The sequence below is a fragment of the Lissotriton helveticus genome, chromosome 5_1 (genome assembly GCF_964261635.1).
Source record: "Lissotriton helveticus chromosome 5_1, aLisHel1.1, whole genome shotgun sequence".
Lineage (NCBI taxonomy): Eukaryota > Metazoa > Chordata > Amphibia > Caudata > Salamandridae > Lissotriton > Lissotriton helveticus.
In genome coordinates this window covers 1688125825-1688135684 of record NC_136065.1, presented here as the reverse complement: position 1 = coordinate 1688135684, position 9860 = coordinate 1688125825, and the positions used below count along the sequence as shown (strand labels likewise).

General features: G+C 47.1%; 1 long non-coding RNA gene across 1 annotated transcript in view; it reads left to right on the top strand.

Annotated features, from left to right (window-relative positions):
* The first annotated feature begins 516 nt into the window (after window positions 1-516).
* Window positions 517-9860, top strand: part of LOC144753780 (uncharacterized) — a 30353-nt gene continuing 21009 nt past the window's right edge. The window contains exon 1 of the long non-coding RNA XR_013594529.1: window positions 517-627. This is a non-coding gene — a long non-coding RNA (uncharacterized LOC144753780). The remainder of the gene's footprint in view (window positions 628-9860) is intronic.

Sequence of the window (9860 nt, the reverse complement as noted above, 5' to 3'; positions counted from 1 at the left end):
TGAGTTGGGGACTGAAGAGAGAACAGGGCAGTCAGGAGCAGGGCACACAAGGACACCGCAGCCGCACCCAACCTAGTTGAGCCGCTTTACGCGGGCTGCACAACACTCTGCAGCCTCTGAAAGCAGAGGCCGCGCTCCAGACCCTGCGCTCGCCCCGCCCAGATGTGGCGCAGGCTCCTTGCTGGTTACTCGCTCCTTACCGCAGGCTGCCAGTGTTGTGATGGGGCAGTGGCATCGGTCAGCAGATCATAGTCCTCTGGGTGCAGGCCATGTGGAAAACCGGGTCTCTACCGCGATTTGCCGCTATTTACCGACTCTCCGCGGTCCTGGATCCATGGGGGGGGGGCCAAGGGGGGCCGGCATCCTCATGCGGCAACGGCAGCAACAGCCTTCTCCTCGCCTTCTTCTCGCTCGCCTCGCTTGCCTCGCTTGCCTCTCCTCGCAATCCTGCACTGCCACCTAGTGTCCAATCTCCAGTCTCAGGGGAATGAGAACCTCTAGAGCAGGGACCTCGAGCAGGAACTTGAGCAGGGAGACAAGGACATCAGGAGCAATACGGGCCGAAGCGATTCAGGAACAGGAAGCCCGACGGTGAACCGGACGTTATACGAGGGACCCGGAAGTGAGGTAATGACCTACTCGCTAGAACGCGAAGCGGTCTAATGCGGAGTCAGAGGGACTTTATAGTCCTCCATCTCTGTTTGCACCTGTGAACTCCGACAGACCTGACAGCTCTTGCCTAGTCAACATGGCAGTAAAAAACTACACACAGACACTGCAGTGACAGGTGTGAGATAACTTTACAGGGCTACTCATTTGGGTGGCATAATCAGTGCTGCAAGACCACCAGTGGCATTTGATTTCCAGGCCCTGGCACACCTTGTGCACTTTACTAGGGAAATACCAGTAATTCAAATAAGCCAAAAATGGAAACACCAATCCACAAACACAATTTACATGGAGAGCATATGCACTGAATAGCGGTGGCAAAGTGCCCAAAGTCCTAAAACCAACAAAAACAGGGTCAAAAACAGGAGGCCCAAAAGCAAAATGTCAAACCCGCTGAAAAAGCCAAGTCTAACACTGGATAAAGGGAAGGAGGCAAGCAGAAGCCACATGAATGCTTCACTTATTATGGGCGCGAGTTTCCAACAGGTCCTTGAGCTGAGCCAAAGCCACCTAGCTCATGTTTTCAGTGGTTCGACCACTTCTAGAATAGCTATATAATGTCTAAAAAGGCATGATTTTAGCATATGGCGTCCTGCCTTCCATTACTTATGAACCTTTTTTTTATTTTTATTTTTTAGATATTTTGTCAGATTAGTTTGTTATCTGTATTTCTGGTTTTAAAGGAAATTGAAAAAAAAATTGAATCTAGTAAGAGGCTTAAGTGCGCTACAGAAACCCTGGGTTCAAATCCTGGATTTCCTGCATGGCTAAATTGTTTGATCTTAGTCAAATCAATTTACTTCATGTGTCTGATTTCCTTCATAGAAATATTTGAGAGCACTTTCAAGTCATTCAGTTGAAGACTGACTGTATACAAAAACATTACTTGGATGTTTTATTAGCCTGGAATATTCCTCTGTTGTAGGTAATGTAAAATCTGAACACACCACAGAAAATATAAAACACACAGAAAATGTAAAACACAAGAATGTAATGTAACAACAAACACAAGTAGAAAACTCACAGCTGTACATGTTTAAAAAACAGTTTAGGTCCAAGTTATGCGATGACAAGTTGAAAAGACACACTGGAATAAGTAACTTGAAAAGATTTCAGTTAAAAGCCAACTCATGTTTAGCATGAATAAAAAAATAATGGTTTTAGCAAACAGGATCATCTGAATGCACTTCGTGCTTCCTAATAGATTGTAACTTGATTAGACAATGGGTGCATGACATCCAATTGGCCTAGAGCACATAGAGGTCTTAGACACACATTGATACCAGCACACACTCCACTAAAATTACATCAACGACAAATACACATGCATTCACAGGTAGAAGAATGCTTCAATTTCCAGCATTGTTGAAAGTGCAATAAAGAATGTGTAGAGGATTAGGTCAGAATTTGGAGTTATGGCTCACAGGTATTTGAGTATTTTTCCATCTTTAATCTGTAACCTGCAAGTCAATTATTTGCCGTTTTTCAATAACCCATTTTGTAAATTGTGTATGACGAGAGCAGCCTGTGAGCAGCAATTTGAGAAAGAGACCAGCAACCTGCTTGTGTGTAAGGAGGGTCTTTTTCGCTGTCGTGACACTCAGTAAAGAACCGTCTTTGCATTGCCAAAAAGAGTCTGTGTTATTTTTCATTGTAACGGTTTCAAGTCACCCGGCTATAGTTGGCGAGTCAGCTAGGAGATTGCTTTTTGCCCCCACTTGACTGCTGGCACCAGAAGACCACCTTACCCCCGCTGCATAGATCATTGCATACTTTTTGAAGAGGTAAGCAGACACTGTTTTCCACTGAAGTTCTGCCTGTGCTTGGGGGTTGGGGAGGATCCGGGTACTGCAATCTTTTAAAGGTGAGGACAGAGTGGATCACGATCCTTGTTTGTGTATTGACATGTTTTTCTTGGCAATGCTAACACAGATGTAAATATAATGTAAATATGAGGTTGTAAAAAGGTTAGGGTACCGCATGAAAGATTGTGTATTGTGTACACGTGTTGCACAACAATTAAGGTGCCTACATAACCAGTTAACCTGAGATTTCCACTATAACATTGGAAGTGGTCAGTTTGGGTAGTCTGAAATTAGAAGGAGGCGTGGTTCAAATTACCGTAATGGACCTATTCTACAGCTGTAATTCCATGGTTGCAAAAACAAATGATTTGAAAGGAATCTCCTCCCAAGCACGGAGGCAAGTGGCAAGGGGTTGCTACTTGCACTGCATTTACAGCAGTAAAATAGAAAACATTGATTAAGGTGCCGACATAATTGGTTAACTCTATATCCCAATAATAACATTGGAAGTGGTCAGTTTGGGTAATTTGAAATTGGAAGGAGCCAATATGTGTTCCAGTACCTGACACAGAGGGGCAGCTGAAAAGCTGGTGTCGCTAAACTTTACCTCCTGAAACGATCTGAACACTTAAATTATTGCCCTGAACCTGATGTCCAGAAAGTCACTCCATGTTCTCAAAAACGCATACTTTCTGTTCTGTTGTGAGACAAGGTCTGTGTTTATGTGTGCAGACATAAGGGTGCTGAATTCGTGTTTTAGGGTGCAGCTACTCGTTATGTTATATGTATTGGTCATATGTGTTCCAATGGCGCTCTACACTGAAACGCAAAGACCAGCACAGAGAACTTATGAGCAGACCAACGTAACCGCGGAATGTCTATTTGTTATATGTACACCTGTATGGAAAATCAATAAAAATATATTTTAACAAAAAAAACAACAAAAGAAAACGCATAGTTTGAAAGGAATTTTCTCTCGGGCATGGAGGGAAGTGGCCAGTATTTGTCCTGTTGAAACTTACAGAAAGTAGAATAGAGATGTTGATTACCACCTAGAATAAGTAAATGTTTTCATATTTTTTGCTGGTGCTGTGTGCGTGTATGAGAAAACGTGGCCACAGTATGATGTTGGTGTGTAATATCGTATAATTTGCAAGTATTATCGGAATGTGCACTGTATAACCAAAACGTTGATATTGTAATGCACCTTGCATAATTGGTGAAACTGAATGTGATATTTTAATGCACATCGCATAAGTGATGACTTAGAAAATAGATACGTTTTCCTGCTTTTTAAGATTCATGCGAGCCTTCTAAAAAGAAGTCAAATTTGATTCGATAGAAAAAGGTTACATTAAAAAAATATTAGAAATCCTAGTAGTCATGGAGACTCAGCGCATATGCAGAACGTTTTTCCAACTAATAAGAAAATATTACAAAAATATAGCCTAGAGTGGTTTGAAACAACTCAAATGCATACATATCCTTGGCCAAAAGAAGGAACATTTGATGATAAAAGAATTGAAGATGTTATCAAATACCTCAGAAGTAAATATGCAAGAACCAAGTTAAGGAAGAGTCTTTTGCAAAAGGTCAAAGGACTCATCAAAAGAAGATTCTCCTAGTACCCAGTCTGTTCCCCTAAACCCATATTGTGAGAAGTTGGCCTGGTAGGGGATGTTTCCAATTCTGGAACCACCTACTACCTGACCAAACAATCCCTTATGGTGTCTGGTTGTAAGTCAACCTTATTAGACAAGCTATCCTAGGGGTAGCATGGACTAAGCAGCCTAAAGGCTTAACTTAAGAGGTCGTGTTAAGCGAGCTGTTTTACCACATACAATCCTGTAATATCAAATGAAAGGACACCACACAAGTATATATTATAAAAATATATGTGTTTATTACTAAAAACAATCCCCAGTATTCTTTATGAATAAAGGGGCACAAGCGTTAAATCAAAAGCACTGTTTAAACATACAAGTTGCACAATTATGGATGAGGGCGGGTGGCCACTCAAACCATATACTAAACAAGTGGTATAAGAGAGGCCACTCGAACAGTGGTTAGGCCTAGGGCCTAGGGAATCGCTGGGAGCAGTCAGGACAAGCAATGCTGAAGTCGGGAATGGCCCTCGGGATTCGGGAGATGTGCGGAAAGCGCACGCATGCACCAATGTTAACCAATGGTGCGTAAAAGTCATAGAGTTAAAGTTTAAGGACACTTCCGCTGAACCTAGAGGAACAAAACTTAACACACAGACCCTAGAGGTGTGCACCAGTGTGGGAACACCGGCGGAGCAAAGTTACCTCACCCACAGGAAGTGGGTGCACAGGGTCGAAGTGGCGTCGGGTTTTGACACGCAGGCTCTTGGTGCTTGGAGCTGAAAGGGCTGCAGGCAGGTTGAAGATGAAGTGTCCGGTGGAGTCCAAGGGTGGACTCAAGTTGTAGAGTACCTGAAAGCAGAGGGGACAGAGTCTGGGTCACTCAGCAGTGACCAGGGTGGAACCAGGACGGAACCAGGCAATGTTGGGCGCAATCAGGTGGTCGTCGAGGAGCTTCTCTCCGCTGTCACGTGGGCTCTGGGGCATCTGCGACGTCCAGGAGCAGGTCACGATCTGTCCCACGCAGGCTCTCACCGTCGGTGCAGTCGGCTTCAAGTTTGGAGCAAACAAGCCTTGGCAAGAGCAATCCACGCGGGATCGGAAGATTGCTTCTCACTCGGACCAGGAAGGTCAGAGTCGGGGCTCCTTTTCAGGGGAGCTGGTGTGGATCTGGAGCAACCAGATTCACGAGTCTTCTTTGTAGTTTCGTCGGCACAGGGACCACTAGCCAGCTGGCAAGTGACCGGGCCAACGCGTTGAGCCAAATAGAGCCAAAGGGCCCCACGCAGCACTCGTCGAGTGTGGAGGGCTGAACTTCGGCTCAGGAGCAGCTCAGGGTGGGGGCTTCTCAAACCCCGGTGCACAGCTTCGAGGGTCACTCGTGGGCTGCACGGTCAGCGTCTCGTGGTCAATTCAAGATGGCGTGCCCCACGCTTCCGGTCGCCTCCACGGGTCTCAGCTCTGCAGGGACTGTGGATCGGGCTGTTGGAAGGCAGGCAAGCTTGATCTCGTTGATCTCAGTCGCTCGAGTTCCGGCGGGAACTGCAACTAAGTAGACGTCGAGGGCTGGATGGTGCCTGCTGCTGCAGGGTGGTCACTCCTTGACCACAAGGGAGATTCTTCGGGCTTCCACGTTGAGATGGAGGTCCAAGGGTCCAGAGTTTCGTTTCTAATGTTTCTTCCAGGAAATCTGATGTGCATTGGCACTGCTCCCACTCTTATTCCAATCTGGGGGGCGTGATTACCTGCTAGGTCCCTCCCTATGGGTGGGACCCAGGAAGGGGGTGGATACACCCCTTTCCTTTGATCCAGGCCGCCCTGGCACGAGGGCTGGAGTGCCCCAGAACCGGTTTGGCCGGATTATGCAAGGGGCAGCCTTGTGCGCCCCAGGCAGTGTCTGGTTTCTTTCAAACCTCCCTGCTACAATCCACTATCTCCTGTCTGGAGGGTGGTGACACCCTCCTGTGACAGGAAACCCTTTGTCCAGGCCCCATCTGCTGAGTTTCGGTCAACTGCAGGGGTCCAGACATTTGTCTGTGGCAGAGGCATCCATTTTGTGGATCTTAAGGTCTTTGGAGAAATTAACCGCATTTAGCAAAGTAACATGTCTTACCCCTCTAGAGGGGTGGAATGCTATCCCCGTCGCCAGAACTGGCGAGGGGATAGTATTCCAAATCGTATGACACCTTACACGACATGTTTTGATAAAGCCAAACCAAAGTTGCTATATAACCGCGAGGATTATAAGGCACTTAAGAGTATATGGTATGGCATTATCCTGAAACAGCTTAGGGAGTTGTTCCCGACAGCTGCAGACAGGCTCAGCTCATGCTAGAGCTCCATCTCACATGAAACCACGCACTCTGCCTCCAGGATTGATGAGGCCTTCCATAGGAGTGGCTCACAGGTTAATATGTGTCCAGATATAGGTTTAGATATAGGTATACTACATCTAAGCAAGGGGTGATTACACCACCTTACCCCAGCTGAGTGATCAGCCAGTTGTGTCAATTTAAGAACCAGCCAGGGGTGGCAAAAGATATGCTACAGCCCCTGGTAGGCCTTGGTGGCCCCTATGCCCTGGGCACCTATAGTGCATTATACAGGGGCTGACAAGGGGTCCATTTCCAATTGGGGTATGTACCTAGGGTACATGGAATCCATTTTACAGAGAGAGCAGATGGCCTGGGGCCCTGATTAGCAGGGAACCAGGTCAACTAAGTCAAAAAACCAGCTAAACACAGGCAAAAAATCCGGGGTAACCATAGTCAGGTAGCTACCTTCCTACATAACCCCCCCCCCAAACGAAAGGAGATAAGGCTATCCTTGGCCAGGTAAGCCTATATTGCCTGAGTGGCCATATAAGGAAGTACCTGCACTAGCATGGGTACCCCCTGTCTCATGGTCCACTAAGCAGTCCCTCACCCTTTGGGTATTAGAGGGTCTCCACCATAGGGAATTACTACCTTGGGTGTGTTTATGCAAAGTTAAAGGCTGGTTTGGATATGGAGTATTGAAGTGAGGCTCTACTAAGTTAGGGCTTGGCTTCCTCCAATTATCTTCCACCATGTGTGCCTTTCTTTCTTTAACTGAGTTGCACTGTGCTCTCAGGGTCAACCTCTGGCTACCTAAAGCTGGAGGCTGGGTCCCTCTGTTTGGCTTGCTGGAGGGACAGTTCAGGTTTGGGCCCTTTGGGTCCCAGGTTTGGCTGTGCCCAACAGAATCCATCTGTGGGAGGTCCCTAACTGTTTTTAAGGGGGCTCCCTCAGGAGTTTTTAAAGTTTTCACCTCACTAGGGCTACTAGTTTTGGTGCACCTAATCTGTTGATGGGGGTGCTTTATTTGACAGGGGTCCCTCTGGGTCTCACTGTCCTTCTTGTCCTCTGCAGCCCTGGGCTGGCTAAGGCAATGGAGAGAGGGGCAGGTTACCTGCTCCAGACTGGGTCCCACCTGAGAAGGGTCCACCGCCATCAGAGGCTCTGTCAGGCCAGGCCTAACAACCTCTGGGGCAGTTCCTTCATCAGGGGTAAGATCAGTTCCCTGAGGAGGCTGATCCTGTCCTAAAGTCTGGTGAGGGGGAGATTTCTCTTCCTCCTCCATGCTCTCAGTTTGTGTGGAGTTATCCATCATTTCAGGTTTCACAACACACATCTCAGTTTGAGTTTGGGCTGTGGCCATCACAGCCCCACCAACCTTTTCAGGAGGAGACTCAGTTTGGGTTCCTGCTGTTACTATAACAGCTTTGCTATTCTGTTCAGGAAGAGCTTTTGCTAGAGATGGGGCAGAGAGTTTCTCAGCCCTACCAACCTTTTCAGGAAGGACATCTTGCATTGGGGCTGTAGCCATTACAGCCCCACTAACCTTTCCATTGGAATTTACCATTCTAGAATGGGTTTCCTGTTCAACCTCAGGCCAGGCTGAGATCTCCAAATCATTACCAAGTAGGCAGTCTACAGGCAAGTTTGGTGACACTGCCACTCTCTTTGGGCCAATGACACCTCCCCAGCTGAGACTTACTACTGCCATGGGATGATTTGTTTGGATTCCATCAATGTTTGTAACCTGGTATGTGGCACCAGGTAAAAGTTGCTTAGAGGGGACTATGCCATCAGCCACCATGGTGATGCTAGCCCCTGTGTCTCTAAAAGCTTCAACTTTCAAACCATTGATGATGGGTTCTTGTCTATACTTGCTCAAAGTATTTGGGCAAGCAGAGAAGTTGGCAAACCCCATGCCAGTCTCATAAACAAGATCATTGGGTGATGGGGACCTGGATAGGCCAGGGTCCACCTGAGCGCCAACAGTAAACCCACCCAGATTCCTGGGTGTGCTTCCACTTCCTGGGGGATTACTGCTGACAGTAACAGGAGGTGTTGAAGCTGGCTTTGGAGGTATATTTTCTTTATTGTTATTCTTGGGACAACAGCTGTCTGTTTTGTAATGCCCCACCTGTTTACAGGCATAACAATAAGGCTTTTTCTCAGTTGAAGAAGTGTCTTGGGACCCACCCCCATTCTTGGAGTTTTGGGGCCCTGGGGAAGTCTTATCTTTACTTTTATCCCCACCCTTATCTTGAGGCTTGGTAGACTCCTTCTTCTGGTTACTGTCCTGATTCTTAGGCCTAATCCTGGTTCTGACCCATTTGTCTGCCTTCTTTCCCAATTCTTGGGGAGAGGTCAGATCAGAGTCCACCAGGTGCTGGTGTAAGAGCTGGTTCTGACAATTACTTAGGATCTGCTCCCTCATAATCAAATTATACAATCCTGTAAAGTCATGTACTTTGCTGCCATGTAGCCAACCCTCCAGAGCCTTAGTTGCACAATCAACAAAATCAGTCCAGTCCTGAGTCTGTGTCTTCTGGGTGTCTCTGAACTTCAACCTGTACTGTTCAGTGGTTAAGCCAAACCCATCTATCAGAACACTCTTCAGGACTTTGTAATTGTTTGCATCCTCATGTCTAACAGTGAGGAGCTTATCTCTCCCTTTCTCTGAAAAGGAGTACCATAAGATTGCTGCCCACTGTTCCTCAGGAACCTGCTGTACCATGCAGGCTCTCTCAAGAGCAGTCATCCATTTGTGGATGTCATCCCCTTCTTTGAAGGGGGGCACAATCTTTGTCAGGTTTCTACTATCATAGGACCTGGGTTTCTCTTTAGGAATATTGCTGCCACCAGTGGCATCTAAGCCACTTAATTTCTGCTCTCTTGCCAAGGCAAGTCTAGCTTGAGCCAAGGCTACCTCCTCCCTCTCTATCTGGAGTTTGACAGCCCTCATTCTGGCCCTATGCTCTAGCTTTTGAGAAGCACTCATACCTCTCTGTGATTCTCTGGAGGCACTAGAAACATGAGAGTCCCCTGAGGGAGATCTCACTCTTCTGTTGCCTGGGAGAATAACATGTTGGGTTCTGGGGAGGTGCTGGCCCTCTCCATTCCCCAGTAGGTCCAAGTTGGCCTGGCTAAGCCTGGCAACTGGAACCTGGCTACCCTGATCCTGAACTTCTAAGTCCTCAACATCTGAGTCCTCATCTAAGTCATCATCATCCTCCTCCTCCTGAGGGGGATCAGTTTCAGGGGGGTTCCCTCCATTTCCTGTGTCTAGGGAAGCTGCCTTTGCCTTCTCTAAGTCATCCTGTTCTAGGATTTCTACCAGGATTTGGCAGGTGGGGCTTCTGCCCCTTTTTAACCCTCTTGCTTTGCACAAGGCAATCAAGTCTCTACGGGTTAACTTGTCATATCCAAAAGTTGCCTGGGTAGGGTCAACTGTCACAGGAGTAGACCCTGAG